Raw genomic sequence first — 22650 nt, forward strand, 5'->3', positions numbered from 1 at the left:
AACTGTGAGCTGCGCATCTACCAGGATCTGGGCGTGAAACTGACCAAAAGACGAGTTGGATTCAATAGGGTAAAATTGGCCCTCTTCGAGCAGGGGGTGAAGTTTGGGTTGTTATACCCAATGCGTCTGTGGGTCACGTTTGAGGGCCAAGAACTTTACCTTGAATCGCCAGACGAAGCAATGGACTTTATCAAAGACAAAAGGCTGGTGCAGGAGTTTGAGGACATTGAACCTTGGGGGAGATTGCGGTATCGATTCTATTAAAGTTTTCTTAGTTTTGATCTGTATGTGCAGTGCTCTCGAACAGTTTTTTAGGCTGTTGCTCAGATTTGTAAGTTAACTTTATTTCAGTAGGTAGATGGTGGAGGGATTTTTTCTACTGTGTGTTGATTGGGGACTGTAATGGTTTGAATATGTATGTTCGGGTGGGTGCGGGGGATGGGATAGGATGTCTGGTGCCATGGGCGGGGGTTACCAAGCTAGCTAGGTGGGCTAGCTCACGGAAGTGCAGTGGGGGGTGAGCAGGTGGTAAGTTTGTTAAGGGGGGTTGGGATTCTGGTGCTGCTAATAGTGGGGAGGGGGGAGCTGCTCTGCTGACAGGGGAAACTGTTGCTGGGAGACAAAGGGGAGGTAGAGGAGAGTGGATGCCCGAGGGTGGGCCAACGGAGGCGAGGGACACGAGCTGGAGGCTGGCCTAGGAAGGGTGATCGGCTGGGGGGAGGAGCCTCCCGACTAGGCTGATCACATGGAACGTTAGAGGGCTGAATGGGCCGGTTAAAAGGACTCGCGTGTCAGCACATTTGAGGGGATTGGCAATGTTACAGGAGACACACATGAGGGTAATAAATCAGACCAGATTGAGGAAGGGATGGGTCGGCCAAGTATTTCATTCAGTGCTGGACTCTGAAGACTAGGGGGTCGCGATCCTGATCAACAAACGGATGGCCTTTAAGGCAGGGAGAATAGTGGCGGACGTGGTGGGCAGGTTCATCATGGTGAGTGGGAAGCTTGAGGGGATGCTGGTGGTAATTGAGAATATATATGCACCAAAATGGGGCAATGTGGAATTCATGAGGGTGTTGGGTAAGATCCCTGACCTAGAGTCGCATACGCTGATCATGGAAGGGGGGGGGGGGGGGGGGTTTTCAATACGGTCATTGATACAGGGTTGACCCATGGAGGTTCGGACGGCCAAGAGTGAAAGAGTTTTCTTTTTTCTCCCATGTGCACAAAGCATACTCCCGGATCGACTTCTTTATTCTGAGCAGGGCTTTACTGGCGGCTGTGGTTGATACCGAATGTTCGACGATTGCTGTGTCGGACCATGCCCCACATTGGGTGGATTTACGGGTGAGTAAGGAGGGAGGGCAGCGCCCGCAATGGAGGTTGGATGAGGGGGTGTGCGGGCAGGTGAGGGAGTCCATCCAGAACTATTTAGAAATAAATGACACAGGGGAAGTCTCAGCAGCAACTGTTTGGGAAGCGCTGAAGGCACTGGTTAGGGGTGAGTTAATTTCGATATGGGCCCAGAGGGAAAAGGTGGAGCGAGCAGGGAGGGATAGGGTGGTTGGGGAAATACTCCAGGTGGACAGGAGATATTCGGAGGCCCCGGAGGTGGGGTTATTGATGGAGCGCCAGAGGCTACAAATGGAGTTTGAGCTGTTATCTGCAGGGAAGGCGGTGGAGCAACTGAGGAAGGTGAGGGGGGCGGTATATGAGTATGGTGAGAAGGCCAGTACGATGCTAGCGCATGAGCTGAGGAAAAGGGAGGCGGCCCGGGAGCTTGGAAGAGTGAAGGACAGAGGTGGGAACCCGGTCTTGGACCCAGCAGGGGTGAAAGGGATGTTTAAGGAGTTTTATAGCAAGTTATATGAGCTGGAACCCCCAGCTGGGGTTGAGGGGTGAGGCAGTTTCTGGGCGAGTTGAAGTTCCGAAGGTGGAGGAAGGACTGGTGTAGGGGTTGGGAGCTCCGATTGGAATTGAAGAAATAGCAGAAGGGCTGGAGGCCAGGCATTGGGTAAGGCCCCGGGACCGGACAGCTACCCAGTGGAATTTTATAAGAAGTTCTCGGAGATGCTGGGCTCGCTGCTGGCGAGGGTATTTAATGAGGCAAGGGAGCAGGGTGCCCTTCCCCCAACAATCTCGCAGGCCTCGATCCTGAAGCGGGAGAAGAACCCAGAGCAATCTCCCTATTGAATGTGGACGCCAAACTGTTGGCCAGAATATTGTTCTCGAGGATGGAGGGCTGTGTCCCTGATGTGATAGGGGGAAACCAGACGGGGCTTGTGAAAGGCGGGCAACTTACGGCCAATGTCAGAAGGCTCTTAAACGTTATCATCCCCTCGGTGGGGGGGGGGGGGGTGGTGGTTGCGATGGACGCGGAGAAGGCCTGTGACCAGGTGGAGTGGAATTATTTGTGGGAGGTGTTAGGAAGGTTCGGGTCTGGGCAGGGCTTCATTGATTGGGTTCAGCTGCTGTACCAGGCACCAGTAGCAAGCGTATGAACGAATCAGCTGATGTCGCGTTATTTTAAGCTGCACCGAGGGAGGAGGCAATGGTCTGGGCCCCAATTTCTGACAACCATTATTTGAACCGGGAAGGCTGGATGGGGGGTTTCAGAGGTGGCAGAGAGCAGGGGGCCGAGTCCAGAGGTGGCGAATTTTGGAGTGTCGGGAGTCGAGGGGGCAAGAGAGGCTGATGTCTTGGCCTTTGCCGCCCTGGTAGCCCGGAGACGGATATTGCTGGCGTGGAGGGACCCAAAGTCTCCAAAATCAGAGATCTGGGTGAGCGACATGGCTGGGTTTGACGTTTACTTCATGTAAGTGATCAGTCTGTAGAAGGGTAACCCTCCCTGGCTCCTTCTTGACAGTAATTTCCTTGGAACTCGGCCTCGAGAGTCTTCAGTACTTGGCCAGCAAGGAAGACCTTCGGAACCTCAACTTTTACCCCCAAAGTGACCATTACCTCATGTCAGAGTTGGGCCTGTTGTAACGTAACCATTGGTCAATTAGGCACTAATTTAATTGAATTGGATCTCCAATTACTGACACCACCTTCTCTCATTATCTTAGACAGGAATACAATTGAACAGTTTCATACTATCCCTTTACCTCATTCTGCACAATTCCTTATTCATAGTTTCAAATGTTGAGGCTAATCAGAGTTGGAAGGTCTCCCTTGCCAGTACATTTATCCTCATTGCACATTCTTTATATACACAGCAATAAAGCTTTTACATTTTTACAACAAATAAAACTCAGACTTTTACTATAACTAGTGATTCATTATTATTTAATTAATTGTAAATCAATTAAGGATTACTGCTTATTTAATCATCTGTTACAGACTGGTAGCTAATTAACAGTAATTTTTAATTGATACATTTGATTAATACAAGATACACTGGTTCTCTACGGAGTAGTACTACACTCCGCATGCTTCACCTGGTGCCTGTGTCTATGTATTTACATTGTGTATTTATCGTATGTCCGAGTTTTTTCATGTATGGAATGATCTTTCTGGACTGTACGCAGAACAAAACTTTTCGCTGTACCTCGGTACACGTGACAATAAATCAAATCTTCTTAAAAATTATTCGTTCATGGGAGGTGGGGGTCACTGGCTAGACCAGCATTTACTGCTCATTCCAATTGCGCTTGAACTGCGTGTCTTGTGAGGCTATTTCAGGGGGCACTTACAAATCAACCACAACATTGCTGTGGATCTGGAGTCACGTGTAGGCCAGGCCACATGAGAGCAGATTTCCAAAAGGACATTTGTGACACAGTTGGGTTTTTACACCAATCCACAATGTCATCATTAGATTTTTAATTTGAGATTTTATTCAATTTCAATATCTGTCACAGCCACATTCGATCCCCAGAGCATTAACCTGGGTCTCTGGATTACTAGCCCAGTAACAATACCATTCCACCACTGCCTAGCCCACATAGACTTGGCAGAATATGATGTCTTGTAAATTCTCAAAATTACAAAGTAATTTATTTTTCAAACAAATTCTGACAGCTCTGCAGTTTCTGAAACATTTTGGTTGATAGTGTTATTTTTAAAAATAATGATCTAGCCGTTGCAATATAATTACCCAATACACCAATTCACTAATGATAATCACTGTTCACTACTGAAAAATCATGAACCTAATTCTTGTTTTTTGCTATGAAATCAATACATAGTTAATATAGAAAGGATACAGAAGGTGAAATGGATGCAGGAAGCCGCATGTTAGAGGTATAAAAGGGCTTCCTTGACCTTGTTACTAATGACAGTGAATGCACTATGAAAATAACAATTTTAAAACTAAATGTGATCACACATGGGACTTACAGCTTCCTACATTACGACAGTGAATACATTTCAAAAGTACTCCATTGGCTTTAAAACACGTTAGGAGGTTCAGTGGTCGTGAGAGGTGTTATAGAAATGTACATTTGTTCTAACTGTCAGCAAACAAGGATATATTACACTTGGTGTCCTCACCAATTTATTGATAAAGGTTGAGTCTTAATTTTGTGTAATAACCACGTCATTGACACCATTTTGAATACACTGTGAAACTTCAGACACACCATATCCACAATTATTTGTTGTAAAACACAGCGAGTTGTTGTGATTTGGAATGCACTGTCTATAAATGGTGCTGAAATCTCATTGGACTGTAACTTCCAAAAGGGAATTTGGTACATTCTGAAAAAGAAAACAAAATAGTCGAACTATGGGATTAAATGGGTCGCTGTACAAAGAGCTGGCACGGAAAAAATAGGCCAAATAGACTCCTCTGTGCTCTAGCAGCCTTGTGTACATGTAAAGGGAGTGGTAATGACCTGGAACCTACTGCCTATGAGGGTAGGAGATGCAGAGGTGACGGAAGGATTTCAATTGGAAATTAGGCAGGCACTGAGAGAAATAAACCCACAGGGATTCGGGGATAGAACGGGGCAACGGACAGACTGGCTTCCTCCACAGGGAGCCAACATGGTCTCAAAGGGCTGAATGGCCCCATTCCCACCCTTCAGCTACAGTGATCTCAGGAGAGAAATTCAGCAGCTCCAGTCACTCCAACTAACTGGAGTCCCTTATCTCTGGTGCCACTATTGTAAATATCCTCTACAACCTAAGAACTTCACATCTTTCCTAAAGTGTGGAGCCCTTATATAGGGTTCCATTCTAGAGGGATAGAATTGAAAAGTATGGAGGAAATGTTCAACTTGTTTAGAGCCAGGGTTAGACTACACTGGGAGCTCTGTCAACATTGGTGATCTCCATTTAGAAAAAGGAAATAGCAGCACTGGATAAGGTGCAACAAAGATTCATAATATACAGAACTGAGAGCATTTAACACTCAGGAAAGGCTGGGGCTGCTTTTTTCTGGAAAAGAGAAGACTGATGGGTAACCTGATGGACATCTTTCAGATTATGAAGGGATTCAATAATCCAATAGGAATTTCAATAGACACCTCTTTACCCAGCAAGTGGTGAGAATGTGGAACTCACTACCACAGCGAGTGGTAGAGGTGAACAGCATGAATATATTGAACGTAAAGCTAGATACATTCATGAGGGAGAAAGGAATAGAAGGAAATGCTGGTGGGGTGGGGGAGATATAGAGGGGTGGATGGAGGCTCATGTGGAGCATAAATACTGACACAGACCATGGCTAACCTCAGTCAGTATGGGAATTTAACCTGTGCTGTTGGTGTCACTCAGCACAAACCAGCCATCCAGCCAACTGAGCTAACCGATCCCCATGTAAATCTGTAATAATTCCTTAAATATTAGTGTTTGCCTATCAGTCACCACATTATTTAATGTAGTTTCCCAGTGCACCTCAGATAACATGCCCCTCATACCCTAATAATTTTCTTCTGCGAGAAGCACCAAGGTGAATTCAACAAAAGAACCATGTAACCACCACAGCCCATCTTCATGGCAATGTGGCATGATTTTGGGTGTTTCCAAACAGAAATGGTAATGAAACACCTTCTAATCTCCAAACACCCTTTCACTCTTTGATCCTTGTGAAAAAGGAACTGGTTTAGCACACTGGGCTAAATTGCTGGCTTTGAAAGCAGACGTAGGCAGGCCAGCAGCACGGTTCAATTCCCGCACCAGCCTCCCCCAACAGGCGCCGGAATGTGGCGACTAGGGGCTTTTCGCAGTAACTTCATTTGAAGCTTACTCGTGACGATAAGCGATTTTCATTTCATTTTTCATTTCATGTGAAACCAGATATTCGCAAGAAGGCTCAGAGAGAATCAGACCATTGGAGACGAAGTCATGAGACCGGCCAGTCCAGCAGAAAGAAACCCTCTGACCATCCCCATTGACCAACAGAATGAACAAAATGCAGTCCTGGATGTAATTGAGAACAGAAACAATAACAGCAGAATCCAATCCCTGTAATCAGTTATGAACTTGTTGGCGTCTCAGGATGTGCGATGAATCCCTTCGCACATTGAGGGCAGGTGAACAGCCTCTCCCCAGTATGAACACCCTGGTGTGACTGCAGACGGCATAACCGAGTGAATTGAATGAATGAATGAAAATCGCTTATTGTCACGAGTAGGCTTCAAATGAAGTTACTGTGACCCTAGTCGCCACATTCCAGCGCCTGTTCGGGAAGGCTGTTACGGAAATCGAACCGTGCTGCTGGCCTGCTTTCAAAGCCAGCGATTTAGCCCTGTGCTAAACAACCCTTGGTTTGTGGACTAGGTGGGTCCACAAACACATTATTAGAAAAATTATGTAAATAGAGGTGAACATCTTTGAGTTGTGGGGGTGACATCCACGCAGACACTTGGAGAACATGTCTCCACACGGACAGTAACTTGGGGTCAGGTTTGAACACTGGTCCTCAGCTCTGTCAGACCGCAGTGCTAACCACTGCATCACCTAACCATTTAGATGAGGGAACAAAATGCAATATCTCCAAATTTGCAGATGACACAAGTTGCTTGGGAGGGTGAGCTGTGAGGAGGTTGCAGAGATCCTTCAGTGTGATTTGCACTAGTTGAGTGATTGGGCAAATGAATGGCAGATACAGTATAATTTGGACAAATGCGAGGTTATCCAGTTTGGTAGCAAAACGAGAAGACAGACTATTATCTGAACTGTCATAAATTAGGAGGGAAATGTGCAACAAGATCTGGGTGTCCTTGTACACCAGTCACTGAAGGTAAGCATGCAGCTACAGCAGGCAGTAAAGAAGGCAAATGGTATGCTGGCCTTCATTGCAAGCGGATTCAAGTACAGGAGCAGGAATATCTTGCTGCAATTATATAGGGCCTTGGCAAGGCCATACCTGGAATATTGTGAGCAGTTTTGGTCTCTTTATCTAAGGAAGGATGTTCTTGCTCTCGAGGGAGAGCAGCGAGCGTTTACAAGACTGATTCCTGGGATGGTGGGACTGACGTATGAGGGATTGAATCAGTTAGGATTGTATTCGCTGGGCAGCATGTGGCGCTGTGGTTAGCACTGGGACTGCGGCGCTGAGGACCCGGGTTTGAATCCTGGCCCTGGGTCACGGTCCGTGTGAAGTTTGCACATTCTCCCCATGTCTGCGTGTGTTTCACCCCGACAACCCAAAGATGTGCTGGGTAGGTGGATTGGCACCCAATTCATTTTTTCCAAGGGACAATTTAGCGTGGCCAATCCACCTAACCTGTAAGGGCGAAACCCACGCAAACACGGGGCGAATGTGCAACTCCACACGGACAGTGACCCAGAGCCGGGATCGAACTTGGGACCTTGGCGCCGTGAGGCTGCAGTGCACTTGCACGTTAACCTGAAGAGAATCTTGAACAAGGTGTCCCAAGTCCCTTTGTGCTTGTGATTTCCTCAGCATTTTCCCATTTAGAGAATAGTCTATGCCTCTATTTCCCCTTCCAAAGTGCATAACCTCACACTTTTCCACATTGTATTCCATTTGCCACTTCTTTGCCCACTCTCCTAGCCTTGCTCAGCATTGCTTCTTTTTCTAATCACTTTAAATGAATGCCCTCTGTTTATAATCTTGCCCTAAATACGACTTGTTCGATCAAACGTCTATTGCAGATCCTTAGTTTTAATGTGGTCAAGTGCCTTTCCATTTGAGAACTGTTCAATAAAGTTATTAGAATTATTTGTAGCTAGGGCAGCACGTGGAGCAGTGGTCAGCAGTGGGACTACAGCGCTGAGGACCCGGGTTTGAATCCCGGCCCTGGGTCACTGTCTGTGTGGAGTTTGCACATTCTCCACGTGTCTGCATGGGTTTCACACCCACACCCCAAAGATGTGCAGGTTAGGTCGATTGGCCAGGCTAAATTGCCCCTTAATTGGAAAAATAAATAATAATTGGGTACTCAATTTATTCTTTAAAAAAGGATTATTTGTAGCTTCCCCACCAATCAGTTTTTTCCATTATCCTGAAGTGACCTTATTTTTATCGGGAGTTAACTGAAGTGTGTTCCTAACCTCTCATTATCTAAATTTCCATTCACCACTTTTCTGTCCACCTGACCCAGTCCATGGCTTTCTCCCTCATTGTCTAAAACACATCAGCAACTTTTGTATAATCCTGGTGCATACATTTCAGTCCAAATCACTGATATTTACGGGAAATCTGTGGAGCCCCACTGGAAACAGCCGTCCAGGCATCATTCAGTCCTGGATGTGACTAACAGCAGCAACAACAGCTGAATCCAAACCCTGCTGTTGCCTGTGAACTTGCTGATATCTGTGCAGGTTATTTGACTGAGTGAATCTCCTCCCACACACGGAGCAGTTAAACAGCCTCTCCCCAGTACCGCTCCCACATGTAGGCCACACGGTAACACAGTGGTTAGCACTGTTGCTTCAAAGCTCCAGGGTCCCAGAATTCCTGGCTTGGCTTACTGTCTGTGCAGAGTTTGCACGTTCTCCCCATGTCTGCGTGGGTTTCCTCCAGGTGCTCCAGTTTCCTCCCACAAGTCCAAAAATGTGCAGATTAGATGGATTGGCCATGCTAAATTGCCCTGAGTGTCCAAAAAGGTGAGGTGGGGTTATGGGTTAGGTTGGAGGTATGGGCTTAAGTAAGGTACTCTTTCCAAGGGCCGGTGCACTCGATGGACCGAATGCCCTCCTTCTGCACTGTAAATTCTATGATTCTGTTTCAGTGTGAACTCGCTGATGTTTCTGCAGATGCTGTTCACTTTTAAATCTTTTTTCACAGTCAGAACATTTAAAAGGTTTCTGATCAGTGTGAACAAGTTGGTGTGTGATCAGGTTGGATGACTGAGTAAATTTCTTGTCACACACGGGGCAAGAGTACGGCTTCTGCCCAGTGTGAACTCGCTGGTGTTGCAGGAGGTGGGATGGCCGAGCGAATCCCTTCCCACACACAGAGCAGGTGAATGGCCTCGCCCCAGTGTGAGTACGTTGATGTGTCAGTAAATCATTTCTGCGTTTAAAGCTCTTCTCACAGTCAGCACATTTAAAAGGTCTCTCATCACTATGAACAAGTTGGTGTCTCAGGAGGACTGATGACTGAGTGAATCCCATCCCACACACGGAGCAGGTGAATGGCCTCTCCCCAGTGTGAGTGCGTTGGTGTCTCAGTAAATCCTGTTTACTTTTAAAACTCTTCTCACAGTCAGCACATTTAAAAGGTCTCTGATCAGTATGAACATGTTGGTGTTCCAGGAGGTGGGATGACCGAGTGAATCCCTTCCCACACACGGAGCAGGTGAATGGCCTCTCCCCAGTGTGAGTGCGTTGGTGTCTCAGTAAATCCTTTTTACTTTTAAAACTCTGCTCACAGTCAGCACATTTAAATGGTCTCTGATCAGAATGAACAAGTTGGTGTGTCAGGAGGTGTGATGGCTGAGTGAATCCCTTCCCACACACGGAGCAGGTCAATGGCTTTTCTCTAGTGTGATGGCGCTGATGCGCCCGTAAATCCTTCCTGCTTTTAAAGCTCTTTTCACAGTCAGCACATTTAAACGGTCTCTGGTCAGAGTGAACCCAGCGGTGAGCCCGGAGGTTTGACGAAGCATTAAATCCCTTCCCACATTCCAAACAGGTGAATGGCCTCTCCCCAGTGTGAGTGCGTTGATGTAACAGTAAACTATTTTTGCTTTTGAAGCTCTTCTCACAGTCAGCACATTTAAATGGTCTCTGATCAGTATGAACAAGTTGGTGTATCAGGCGGTGGGATGACAGAGTGAATCCCTTCCCACACACGGAGCAGATGAATGGCCTCTCTCCAGTGTGAATACGTTGATGTGTCAGTAAATCCTTTCTGCATTTAAAGCTCTTTCCACAGTCAGCACACTTAAAAGGTCTCTGATCAGTATGAACAAGTTGGTGTGTCAGGAGGGATGATGTCCGAGTGAATCCCTTCCCACACACACAGCAGGTGAACGGTGTTTCCCCAGTGTGAATACGTTGATGAGTTTCCAATTCAGACGGGGATTGGCATCCCATCCCACAGTCCCCACATTTCCACGGTTTCTCCATGGTTATCGACAAGAAATCAGGTGTAGGTGGGATGCAGATTTGAGGTCACTATCAGATCCGCCGTAACAGCCTCCCCGCACAGACGCCGGAATGTGGCGACTAGGGGCTTTTCACAGTAACTTCATTTGAAGCCTACTCGTGACAATAAGCGATTTTCTTTTCATTTTTTCATTTTCATGTTACTAATTGGTGGAACAGGCTCACGGGGCTGAATGTCCTATTGCTGCTTCTTTATTCCTTTGGTACGAATGTCCTTTTGTCTCTCCAACTTGGATCATCAGTTGAAGCCTGAGTACGGTGTCTCCCTGATGTAAATGCTGCAATTTAATTTCATGCTGTGTGATTGGTTAAAGCTCAGTTCCAGCTAACTGTGGAAAATTACTTTGATGTCTGTGTCTTGGTGCTTTTCCAATCACAGGGATTTTTGAAATTTTTTCCGAAAGACAAAACAAACACTTCTCCTTCCACGTTGAAAGGCCGGTCCTGATGAATCAAGTGACTCTGTCAGATCTCAACATGATGTTTGCAACTGCAAATATTCTGTAAAAGGAGATTACATTGAATTACTGTGAATATATAAGATACAACCAGGCCATTCTGTCACAGATTCTGCTGCTGTCAATACTCGGCACATATCTCCGACTGTCACACCAAACAAATCTCAGCCTTTCAGCTGATTTTCGATTTTCTCTCATGTGCTTGTCCCGTTTCCTTTTGAAAACATCTCAGCACTTTCCTCAACTCCTTTCCATGGTAATGAGTTGCACATTCTGAACCCGTGATAAATAATTTTGTCTGTATTATTCACTTGGATTTTAATCGTAACTTTCTTGCATTGATGACCTGTTGTTTATTGATGGTCACTCTCTCACATCTCCCCTCTCCAAACTACTGATAATTTATACGATTTATAGCAGGTCAATGCTTAATTTCTTGTTGTCGATACAAAAAGGCCCCACTCCATTTAATCTTTACTGAGAGTTGTGGTCTCCCATTTTACACAAGTCATCACTGTCAATGCAGGATAGAATTCACAAAGAGCCAAACCTTTCCGTTGGGTTCAGTTTGTTGTGTGCAAATTCTCCAATTCTAACCCCCTGTAAAAGGAGTTGACAAAAGCCATCACTGTCAGTCCAGGATAGAAATTCTGAACAGGCAATTCTAGTTTCTCTGGAACATTTTTTTCTCTCTTGTTCCCCCAAACCTGTAAATCCCCGTCCCACACACCCCTCCTCCCTGGGCTGAAATCCAAACCCATCTCAGCATCTGTACCATTTCTTTCCTCCACTCCCAGTTTCCTGCAAACCAGGGAGCTGACAATGATGGTGAAGGGTTTGCTCCAGCTCCCAATGCCCGGGGACTGATTGACGGCGGGTTCGGACCAATAGGAAGAGGGGGCGGGGCTGGAAGACCGAAGAAGAGCGGCTGGTCCTCCAGCCAATCAGATCGAATGGGAGGCGGAGCAAAGCCGGGGCTCTCGCTCCTTCCGCATGCGCCCGGCCACCCGGGCCTGTCTCGTGGAAAAGCCCGAGCAGCTTTCGCCGGTTCAACCGCGGTATCCGAGCTTCGTATTCGGGGCCTGCGTTGCACGGAGTGTTCAGAAAGCCTCCCTACCCATCCACCGGCTCCATCCCTCCCTCATCACTTACCCGACGGAATTTGACCAGCTGAGGATGTTCACTCAATATCCTGAATCCTGCGTTGTCATCGGTACTGCGCATGCTCCAGCCTACGTAGGAGACCTGAGTCAGCACCGCCTCTCATTCACTCCGATTGGTTGGGGTGGGGGTGTCGCTGGGGCCTCCCGGCCCAACCCTCTCGTCCTATTGGCCCAGAGCTGCCGTCAATCACTCCCTTGGGCATTGTGAGCTGGAGCATGCGCACCGGAGGCTCCGAACCCCAATCAGTTCCGGGCCCGGGTTTGCATCGAGTGGGGGGGACAGCTGTGGCCTGCTCCCGGTGACAGGCCCGAGTTAACGGCCGCCGTCTTTATAGAGGCTGCAAACGCACAGGGGGCAAAACATCAGAGATAGAGTTTGTTGTGAAACCAATGGGATATTGTAAAACAGGGGGGTCAGGGTTACAGTCAACAACAACAACTTTTATTTATATAACACCTTCAACATCATAAATCATCCCAGTCAACTTCACAGGAACATTATAAAACAAAGTGAGACACCCAGACACAAAAGGAGACATTAGGGCAGGTGACCAAAACTTGGTCAAAGAGGTGAGTTTTAACGAGTCTGAAGGGAGGTAAGTGAGGTGGAGACGGGGAGGTTTAGGGAGGGAATTTAAATCCATGGCGGAGTAATCAGAATCGGGGGTGTACAAGAGTCCAGGATCAGAGCTGTGCAGATATCTCAGGGGATTGTGGGGCTGGTGGAGATGACAGGCACAGGGAGAGACGAGGCCATGGAGGGGTTTGAAAACAAGGGTGAGAATTGAATGGGAGCGAATGCAAGTCTCAGAGCACAGGGATCATAGGGGAAAGGAACTTGCTGTGAATTAAGACATGGGTAGCAGACTTTTGGATGGCTTTAAGTTTCCAAAGGTAGAATGTGGGAGAGCAGCCAGGTGTGTAATGGAATTGTTGAATCGGGAGGTAATGATGGTAAATTGCCTTATTATCTAAAAAGGTTAGGGGGGGTTACGGGGATAGGTGGAGGTGTGGGCTTAGCTAGCTTACTCTTTCCAAGGCCTGGTGCAGACTTGATGGGCCGAATGGCCTCCTTCTGCGCTGTAAATTATGAGGTCAGAAGCTCATATTGGATCAAGTGTGAAAAGAAGTTTACAAAGAGACTGGCTAAGTCTCAGACTGTTGCCGAGATGGATAGAGTCGGTATGCCAGGAATGGAGATCGGTGCAGGGACCGAACAGTGGATTCCGTCGTCTCCATATTTGATTGAGTTATTTAGTAAACAGAAAGAGAACCAGAATGAGCCCTAAGTCTGATATCCGGTATAACTTTGTTCGAGAGGGAGAGGAAGAACAAAGGTGTAATAATCCGCAGGAGTCCTGTCACCACAACAATATTTATTGCCAAAAACTAGATACAAGAGCAGCTCCAAACAGTGCTGCTAGCATTCCAGTCAACTTAAGACTACTCGCAAAGCCTACACAGGTGTGTATATGGGCCCCCTCAATGATCTATCATTGAGGGAGCTCATACTCCAATTGGCCAACCAATAATGCTAATTAGAGGTCATTACAAAAGGAAACATAAGAACTAGGAGCAGGAGTCGGCCATCTGGCCCCTCGAGCCTGCTCCGCCATTCAATGAGATCATTGTTGATCTTTTATGGACTCAGCTCCACTTTCCAGCCCGAACACCATCACCCTTAATCCCTTTATTTTTCAAAAAACTATCTATCTTTACCTTAAAAACATTTCATGAAGGAGCCTCAACTGCTTCAATGGGCAAGGAATTCCATCGATTCACAACCCTTTGGGTGAAGAAGTTCCTCCTAAACTCAGTCCTAAATCTACTTCCCCTTATTTTGAGGCTGTGCCCACTAGTTCTGCTTTCACCCGCCAGTGGGAACAACCTGCCTGCATCTATCCCATCTATTCCCTTCATAATTTTGTATGTTTCTATAAGATCCCCCCTCATCCTTCTAAATTTGAACGAGTACAGTCGCAGTCTACTCAACCTCTCCTCGTAATACAACCCCTTCAACTCTGGGATTAACCTAGTGAATCTCCTTTGCACACCCTCCAATGCCAGTACGTCCTTTCTCAGGTAAGGAGACCAAAACTGAACACAATCCTCCAGGTGTGGCCTCGCTAACACCTTATTGAATTGCAGCATAACCTCCCTAGTCTTAAACTCCATCCCTCTAGCAATGAAGGACAAAATTCCATTTGCCTTCTTAATCACCTGTTGCACCTGTAACCAACCTTTTGCGACTCATGCACGAGCATACCCAGCTCTCTGCACAGCAGCATGTTTTAATATTTTATCATTTAAATAATAATCCCTTTTGCTGTCATTCCCAGCAAAATAGATAACCTCATATTTGTCAACATTGTATTCCATCTGCCAGACCCGAGCCCATTCACTTAACCTATCCAAATCCCTCTGCAGACTTCCAGTATCCTCTGCATTTTTTGCTTTCCCATTCATCTTAGTGTCATCTGCAAACTTGGACACATTGCCCTTGGTCCCCAACTCCAAATCATCTATGTAAATTGTGAACAATTGTGGGCCCAACACGGATCCCTGAGGGACACCACTAGCTACTGATTGCCAACCAGAGAAACACCCATTAATCCCCACTCTTTGCTTTCTGTTAATTGACCAATCCTCTATCCATGCTGCTACTTTATCCTTAATGCCATGCATCTTTATCTTATACAGCAACCTTTTGTGTGGCACCTTGTCAAAGGCTTTCTGGAAATCCAGATACACCACATCCATTGGCTCCCCATTATCTACCGCTCTGGTAATGTCCTCAAAAAATTCCACTAAATTAGTTAGGCACGATCTGCCCTTTATTAACCTATGCTGTGTCTGCCCAATGGGACAATTTCCATCCAGATGCCTCGCTATTTCTGGAAGAAACCCTGGAGGATTTGGAGAAATTACTTTCGCGATTGCTCATCAAATCTCCACATGGTCACTTCTGTGCACAAGGTTCACCTCTGTTATTCCAATTGGTCAGTCAGGGTCATCCAGATTAATGTCTCACAAGTCACGAATGAAGTGACTTATAAAGCATATTCTTACCTCTAATTATATAACTTTGGTAAAAGGATACAGAAATAATGATTGAATACTTTATTTGGATTTCAGCCCAGGGAGGAGGGAGAGTGTGTGGGACGGGGATTTACAGTTTTGGGGACAGAAGAGAGACAAAAATGTTCCGCAGAAACTGGAATTAACTGTTCTGAATTTCTACCTTGTACTGATAGTGTGACCTTTGTAAACTCCTTTTACAGGGCATTAGGAGAGGATTTTCAGACAGGAAACACAAACCAAATATCACATTAAGATCTGACAGTGTCACTCAACTGATCAGGACCTGAATATCCTCAGACTATAAATGTGGAATGAAAAATGTTTGTTCTGTTTGTGGGAAAATATTTCAAACATCAGTGTGACTGGAAAAGCACCGAGACACACACACACCTGAGTGTGTTCCAGTGAACTGACTGTGGAAAGAGCTTTAACCAGTTACAGCCTGAAAAAAACACACCATTCACTAAGGGGAGAAACCATACACGTGTTCTGTGTGAGGACCAAGCTTCACTTGATTGTCTAAAGATGAAACGGACAAAGACACAGACTCCATGGAGATACCGTGGAAACCGTGGGGTATGATTTTTGCTTCGGGGGTTTCCAAAATACGAGCAATCCCGGGTTCATATCCTGGACGAGCCCTGCAAACGCTTGACTGGAGAGGTGATGGTGTAGTGGTATTGTCACTGGATGAATAATCCCGAGACCCAGCACAATTCTCTGAGAATGCAGGTTCAAACCCCACCACGGCAGATGCTTCAATTTAGGATGGGAACCTAAATTGTAGTCCCAGTGTACAGGATGTTGAGAGTAGTGAGGTCAGGGATAGGGTTAAAAGTTCGAAAGAGGGCACCGGCAAGCAGGACGCTGGTTTGAAGTGTGTCTACTTCAACGCCAGGAGCATCCGGAATAAGGTGGGTGAGCTTGCAGCATGGGTTGGTACCTGGGATCTCGATGTTGTGGCGATTTCGGAGACATGGGTAGAGCAGGGACAGGAATGGTTGTTGCAGGTTCCAGGATTTAGATGTTTCTGTAAGAACAGAGAAGATGGTAAAAGAGGAGGGGGTGTGGCATTGTTAATCAAGGAAAGTATTACGGCGGTAGAAAGGACGCTTGAGGACTCGTCTACTGAGGCAGTATGGGCCGAGGTTAGGAACAGTAGAGGAGAGGTCACCCTGTTGGGAGTTGTCTATAGACCTCCGAATAGTCCCAGAGATGTAGAGGAAAGGATTGGAAAGATGATTCTTGACAGGAGCGAGAGTAACAGGGTAGTTGTTATGGGGGACTTTAACTTTCCAAATATTGACTGGAAATACTATAGTTCGAGTACTATAGATGGGTCAGTTTTTGTGCAGTGTGTGCAGGAGGGTTTTCTGACACAGTATGTAGACAGGCCAACAAGGGGCGAGGCCACATTGGATTTGGTACTGGGTAATGAACCCGGCCAGGTGTTAGATTTAGATGTAGGTGAGCACTTTGGTGATAGTGATCACAACTCGGTTATGTTTACTTTAGCAATGGGCAGGGATAGGTATATACCGCAAGGCAAGAATTATAGCTGGGGGAAAGGCAATTATGATGCTATTCGGCAAGATTTAGGAGGTATAGGATGGGGAAGGAAACTGCAGGGGATGGGTACAATCGAAATGTGGAGCTTTTTCAAGGAACAGCTACTGCGTGTCCTTGATAAGTATGTACCTGTCAGGCAGGGAGGAAGTTGTCGAGCAAGGGAGCCGTGGTTTACTAAGGAAGTTGAAGCACTTGTCAAGAGGAAGAAGAAGGCTTATGTTAGGATGAGACATGAAGGCTCAGTTAGGGCACTTGAGAGTTACAAGTTAGCCAGGAAGGACCTAAAGGGAGAGTTAAGAAGAGCGAGGAGAGGACACGAAAAGTCGTTGGCGGATAGGATCAAGGAAAACCCTAAGGCTTTCTATAGGTATATCAGGAACAAAAGAATGACTCGAGTAAGATTAGGGCCAATCAAGGATAGTAGTGGAAAGTTGTGTGTGGAATCAGAGGAGATCGGGGAAGCATTAAATGGATATTTTTCGTCGGTGTTTACACTGGAGAAAGACAATGTTGTCGAGGAGAACACTCAGGTTCAGTCGACCAGGCTAGGTGGAATTGAGGTTCAAAAGGAGGAGGTGTTAGCAATTTTAGAAAATGTCAAAATAGATAAGTCCCCTGGGCCAGATGGGATTTATCCTAGGATTCTCTGGGAAGCCAGGGAGGAGATTGCAGAGCCTTTGTCCTTGATCTTTATGTCGTCTTTGTCGACAGGAATAGTGCCGGAAGACTGGAGGATAGCAAATGTTGTCCCCTTGTTCAAGAAGGGGAGTAGAGACATCCCTGGTAATTATAGACCTGTGAGCCTTACTTCGGTTGTGGGTAAAATGTTGGAAAAGGTTATAAGAGATAGGGTTTATAATCATCTTGAAAAGAACAAGTTGATTAGCGATACTCAACACGGTTTTGTGAAGGGTAGGTCATGTCTCACAAACCTTATTGAGTTTTTTGAGAAGGTGACCAAACAGGTGGATCAGGGTAAAGCTGTTGATGTGGTGTATATGGATTTCAGTAAGGCGTTTGATAAGGTTCCCCACGGTAGGCTATTGCAGAAAATAAGGAAGTATGGAATTGAAGGTGATTTAGCGGTTTGGATCAGTAATTGGCTAGCTGAAAGAAGACAGAGGGTGGTGGTTGATGGCAAATGTTCATCCTGGAGTTCAGTTACTAGTGGTGTACCGCAAGGATCTGTTTTGGGGCCACTGCTGTTTGTCATTTTTATAAATGACCTGGAAGAGGGTGTAGAAGGATGGGTTAGTAAATTTGCAGATGACACAAAGGTCGGTGGAGTTGTGGATAGTGCTGAAGGATGTTATAGGATACAGAGGGACATAGATAAGCTGCAGAGCTGGGCTGAGAGGTGGCAGATGGAGTTTAATGCGGAAAAGTGTGAGGTGGTTCACTTTGGAAGGAGTAACAGGAATGCAGAGTACTGGGCTAATGGCAAGATTCTTGGTAGTGTAGATGAACAGAGAGATCTCGGCATCCAGGTACATAAATCCCTGAAAGTTGCCACCCAGGTTAATAGGGCTGTTAAGAAGGCATATGGTGTGCTAGCCTTTATAAGCAGGGGGATTGAGTTTCGGAACCACAAGGTCATGCTGCAGCTGTACATAACTCTGGTGCGGCCACACCTGGAGTACTGCGTGCAGTTCTGGTCACCACATTATAGGAAGGATGTGGAAGCTTTGGAAAGGGTTCAGAGGAGATTTACTAGGATGTTGCCTGGTATGGAGGGAAGGTCTTACGAGGAAAGGCTCAGGGAATTGAGGTTGTTTTCGTTAGAGAGGAGAAGGCTGAGAGGTGACTTAATAGAGACATATAAGATAGTCAGAGGGTTAGATAGGATGGACAGTGAGAGTCTTTTTCCTCGGATGGTGATGACCAACACGAGGGGACATAGCTTTAAATTCAGGGGTGAGAGATATAGGACAGATGTCAGAGGCAGTTTCTTTACTCAGAGAGTAGTAGGGGTGTGGAACGCCCTGCCTGCAATAGTAGTAGACTCGCCAACTTTAAGGGCATTTAAGTGGTCACTGGATAGACATATGGATGAAAATGGAATAGTGTAGGTCAGATAGGCTTCAGATGGTTTCACAGGTCGGCGCAACATCGAGGGCCGAAGGGCCCGTACTGCGCTGTAGTGTTCTATGTTCTATCGTGGCTTGTATTTGAACTTGAATCCAATAAATCAGGAGTAGCACAGTGGTTAGCACAGTTGCTTCACAGCTCCACTGTCCCAGGTTCGATTCCCTCTTGGGTCACTGTCTGTGCGGAGTCTGCATGTTCTCTTCATGTCTGCGTGGGTTTCTCCAGGTGCTCCGCTTTCCTCCCACAGTCCAACGGTGTGCAGGTTTGGTGGGATGGCCATGCTAAATTGCTCTTAGTGTCCAAGTGGGGTTACTGGGTTATGGGGATAGGGTGGAAGTGTGGGCTTGAGAAAGGTGCTCTTTCCAAGGGCCAGTGCAGACTCGATGTGCTGAATGGCCTATTCTGCACTGTAAATTCTATGATTGTGGAAGTTGGATGTTAAACAGTTTCGTGAGAATCAGGACAAAGGAGGTAAGTCTCACAGACAAGATGAGCGCCGAGAGAGCATGATGGGAGACAGCAGGAAAAGAGAATGATGTGAATTCAGAATGTGGACAAGAAAAGTCTTCGAGGCAGTTTCACTGAGTGGTTTCATGGAAGAGGCGCTGTAGAATCAGCTGATCGAATTGTTTCAATGGGTGGTGTTTTCCAGTTCTTCCTGTTGGCTGGATCTTCCAGTCCCACAGATCTTTTGGTCCGCTGTTCCGGTTCATTGGTTGTCTCATTGGGTTCGCTGTAGGCCTCTTGGGATCTGTGGAAGAACTCCTGGAGCCTCATTCGCCTGATGAATTCCCTGGAGTGGAGAAACCAAAACATCATATTCGCAGCCTTCAACAAGTCATCGATGAAGACGAACATCTTGCCAAGGCCATCCCCACTACTTTCCTTCAAACAACCGCACAACCTCAGACCATTGATTGCAGCAAACTACCCAGCGTTCAGGAGAACAGCGACCATGACACCACACAACCCTGCCATGGCAACCTCTGCAAGACGAGCTAGATCATCAACATGGGTCCCACCATTACACGTGAGAACACCACCCAACCAAGTATGCGGTATCTACTTGTGCGACTCGGCCAATGTTATGTACCTCATATGCTACAGCAAAGGATGTCCCGAGGCATGGTACATTGGCGAGGCCATGCAGACGCTGCGACAACGGATGAACAGGCATCGCGCAATAATTGCCAGGCTGGAATGTTCCCTTCCAGTCGGGGAACACTTAAGCAGTCAAGGGCATTCAGCCTCTGATCTTCGAGTAAATGTTCTCCAAGGCGGCCTTCAGGACTCGCAACAACGCAGAATGGCCGATTAGAAACTGATAGCCAAGTTCCGCACACATCAGTACCTCAACTGGGACCCTGGTTTCATGTCACATGACATGTGCTTGCGAAATTCTACCAACTGTCCTGGCTTGAGACAATTCACACCTCTTTAACCTGTGATCATCCCTCTCTCTAGTCGCACCGTATGGACCTCTAAAGACAATTCCCTGCAAAAGCTCGCATTCAAAATATCATTTTGCATCATTGAATTTTTCTACATATGTGTTTGTGGAACCCACATCTCCATTCACCTGAGGAAGGAGCTGCGCTCCGAAAGCTAGTCATTCTAAACAAACCTGTTGGACTGTAACCTGGTGTTGTGCCCACCCCAGTCCAACGGCAGCACCTCCACATCATAAATGAAAAGCATCTGATGCTTTTGCCAGTTTCGACCCAGGCACCGTTCACACGTTAGGCAAATGTGATAGCCTCTATGCTACAGAAACAGCTGGAAGCACAGTACCAATGGACCTGTGCAACGTTCAACTGCACAGTCTTGCTGCAGCTTTCAATGGTTCAGCTGGGAGGCCGGGTCACTTATTACGTGAAGACTGCTGTTCCTTTAAAACAGATGTCTCAACTTGCAAGACCATAAGCTACAGAACTTGTATTGCATTTGTTCAGCAAATATCTAACGGAACAATGTTTTCTGTTCAATCATTAATGCATCATCCTTATCTTCCTACGGAAAATTTCCACCAATTTTACTCAATATGTTTTATTGTTCAAGGTTGAACCTCAGTTTATTTATTTGTTATAGATGACTTCATTTTGAATTGAATAGCTCTCGAGTCTTCACTCTGAAATATACACCATTGAACATGACTGCCCAAGAAAGTGTTTCACTGGATAATACAAATCCCATGAATCTTTGTTCAGTTTTACCTCAGACAGCTTTTGAACAAAGTCAAATATAGTTAAATGGAAGTGAATTGAGAATTATGTGTTGCTTATATTTGACCCCTCTGTGTTTTGGTGTGAAACGTTCTGCAGCCTAAATACCGTTCATGTATAAGAAAGGAGGGGTGACAGTAAATCCGCACTGAGCCTGGATTTCCTCATCCCCCATGAGTGGCTTTTCCTATTTCTCCATCATTAAGGCCGAATCTTTCAAAAATGTGGTTCAATTAAATCTCTGTCATTTCCCCTAATTCAGTTACAGTATTGTTTGTGTCTGTCAAGATGAGCTGTCCAGATATGTTTTGGATGGTGATTAAAATCTGAATCTCCATCTACAAAACCATTAAATTCTTTTGTGAACTGGGCAAACTGCCAAGGTGAGCACTTTGTTTTTTCATGTATGGAATGATCTGTCTGGACTGTACACAAAACAATTCTTTTCACTGTACCTCGGTACACGCGATAATGAATCAAATCCAACCAAAGAGACAGTTTCTTACTCATCTTCAGATTGAACAATGAGCCGCCTTAAAAATTATTCATTCATGGGAGTTGGGGGTCACTGGCTGGACCAGCATTTACTGCTCATTCCAATTGCGCTGGAACTGCGTGTCTTGTGAGGCTCTTTCAGAGGGCACTTACAAATCAACCACAACATTGCTGTGGATCTGGAGTCACATGTAGGCCAGGCCACATCAAGAGAGCAGATTTCCGAAAGGAATTTGTGACCCAGACAGGTTTTTCCAACAATCATGAGACTTTTAATTTGAGACTTTTATTCACTTTCACCATCTGTCAGAGGCAGATTCGATCCCAGATCCCCAGAGCATTAACCTTGGTCTCTGGATTACTAGCCCAGTAACAATACCATTACTCCAATGCCCAGCCCACATATTCTTGGCAGAATATGTCTTGTAACTTCTCATAATTACAAGGAATTTATTTTTTTAAACAAATCCTGATAGTTCTGCCATTTTTTTTTTTTAAGAACAGTACAGCACAGAACAGGCCCTTCGGCCCTCAATGTTGTGCCGAGCAATGATCACCCTACTCAAGCCCACATATCCACCCTACACCAGTAACCCAACAACCCCCATTAACATTATTTTTTAGGACACTAAGGGAAATTTATCATGGCCAATCCACCTAAACCGCACATCTTTGGACTGTGGGAGGAAACCGGAGCACCCGGAGGAAACCCACGCACACACGGGGAGGACGTGCAGACTCCGCACAGACAGTGACCCAGCCGGGAATCGAACCGGGGACCCTGGAGCTGTGAAGCATTGATGCTAACCACCATGCTACCATGCTGCCTGAGAAATGTTTCTGGAAACATTTTGGTTGACAGTGTTTATTTTTTAAATCAAGATCTAGTCTTTCCAATATAATTACCTAATACACCAATTCACAAATGGTAATCAATGTTCACTTCTGAATAATCATGAATTTAATTATTGTCTGTTGCTATGAAATCAATACATAGTTAATATGTACAGAAGGTGAAATGGCTGCAGGAAGCCACGTGTCAGA

This window comes from Scyliorhinus canicula, chromosome 17, assembly GCF_902713615.1.
Source record: "Scyliorhinus canicula chromosome 17, sScyCan1.1, whole genome shotgun sequence".
Taxonomy (NCBI): domain Eukaryota; kingdom Metazoa; phylum Chordata; class Chondrichthyes; order Carcharhiniformes; family Scyliorhinidae; genus Scyliorhinus; species Scyliorhinus canicula.